The sequence below is a fragment of the Trachymyrmex septentrionalis genome, unplaced genomic scaffold (assembly GCF_001594115.1).
Source record: "Trachymyrmex septentrionalis isolate Tsep2-gDNA-1 unplaced genomic scaffold, Tsep1.0 scaffold205, whole genome shotgun sequence".
NCBI lineage: Eukaryota > Metazoa > Arthropoda > Insecta > Hymenoptera > Formicidae > Trachymyrmex > Trachymyrmex septentrionalis.
In genome coordinates, this window is record NW_017305234.1 from 143,847 (window position 1) to 146,061 (window position 2,215).

Below are 2,215 nucleotides of genomic sequence, written 5' to 3' on the forward strand. Positions count from 1 at the left end.
TATATATATATATATATATATATATATATATATATATATATTGCAACCGCACTCACGAGCGTGGCGCAACTTCGTCGCGCGTTCATAGCAGATTTCCTTATGCAATCGGATTATGGGTGACTTTAAACGAAACGCAACAGAAAGGCGTCTTCACGCAGCCACTTTTAAGGGCAACACAAAATCACGAAACAATAGTTGGGCGCCAGGCAGTGAGCGTGCCACTCTTTCTCGAAATTACGCGATATTTCTCTATGCAATATTCTAATGGGCTGTGAACCGACGGGCTCTCAACCGGTAGCTCAGCCTCGGAAATGGCAGAGGGAGCGGTTCGTGGTCGAGGATAGAGGATCGTTTGGAGGAGCAAATAGTAACGGCAATAAAGCATAGAAGAATTAATAGTAACAAAAATAACAAGTATATTGAAGAAGTCTTCGACTGTCATTTACATCTGCCGACAAAATTGTGGCGATAAGATCTGACCAAACGCGATAGCTGTTTCGCACCGGCCTCGAAATGTTTTACGCGGTGCGTACCAATTTCGTTAGAATTCTGCGGCACGAGCTCACGCCACCCAAGGATACTTGCGCGAATTATGCGAACAATAATTCGCCGCTTCTCCCGGCGATAGAATTTGATAAGGACTGTAACGTAAACACGGCGTGACTTCATGCGCGCTCGCGGGGCTTCGCCACGCTCGACCGAAGATCAGAGAAGGACAGAAAAGGCGCAAAAACTTGACGTTACGCAATCTCGATATGATAGAATATGCGCAACTATTAATTACTCTAACAAATTATTGTTAATTACGATTCAGATTGCCGATACTCTAAGAGACATGCAGATCTTACGCTGCAAGATTCCGAAACGACAAGATACTCGCCAATGTTACAATACGGAACTTCGACACGATACGATACAAAAACATGACACGCGACAAAACCTTACGATAAATGACGAGGCTGTGGTCTTGGCGGACGCCATAGAATCTCCCCGACTATAAATGACCATCCCGGGAGGCGACACGAATTCCACAGAAATCTAATGCACGGCAATGCGCTCACTACAATATGTCCTATAAAATTGCGATACAATTGCGCCTCCCGGATTTGGAAATCGGCGACTTTACAAATGACAACGTTCGTCTCACCGTGACCTTCAGCAGTGGTTCGCTCTAATCTCCCCTCGATTGGCTCGCTCTGGATTTTAGCTGCCTGAGTTCTTTCGAGGTCCGCTCGCTATCTCGGCCACAGCTCAAGTGCCGGGCGCTGATCCTCCCAGGAGCACGCAGGGCTCGTTATCCCCGTGAGGGGGCCTTATCGCGCCTTATTGGCGCGCGGCTTCGCTAATCGCGGGAACCGCGTCATGCCCGTGTCGCATGTCTTGGAGCGCGAAATTTGAGGGACCGCAGGATCTTCTCGGGCCACCTCGTGGCCTCGAGGCGTCTTCTCGGGGCTCTCGCCGTTCTTGAGGCGTAGAGTGGCCATCCCCATCCTGCCATTTCACTCCTCGTTTCGCCTTGTGCCTAGAAAATGATGCGATAAAAGGTGTCTTGCGATAGCATAAAGGGCGAAATAATGAATGATATCACCTGCGTGCGACCCGGGGAACAGGCCTCGGCAAATCCGTCCGCAGCGGTCGTTACTCGACTTCCAGTCTTGGTCGTCTTCCTTCTTCTCTCTTCACGGTGAGGCGGCGTCAATCTGCCAAAGAAGTCGCCAGTCTCTATAACTCTCGTACGGAAATACACAAAAAAGGAAACGAAAACGCGAAACGCGTGAGACACGCAAAATAACGTCGCGAAAAAGCATAGATGCGTCCGCCCCCTAAAATGTGGAAGGACTCAGGACGCCAGACTGCACTATTCGGTCGGGTCGTGCGACCCTTGTGACGGACGGAAAACGCACGTCACAATATAATATATATATATGTGTGTTTGTGACAGGTCGCTGATGTCACCTTGTATTGAAAGCCTAGCTCACCAAGGCGGTTGTAATGATGTCGATTCTCTTTGTTTTAACAATTTGCTTTATTCGTGAGTCGGAACGAAGTTGCTTTCGAAGCGGGCAGTCGGCAATGTTCACAATCCGAAATTTACTACGTTCTGTGCGATGCGTACTTGATACAACGATGACGAACTTTTCATGTTGCAGTTATCCGAATTAGTATTGCAACAACGCGACCGGCAAATCTCGCCGCAATTCTTTCTCGCACTGAT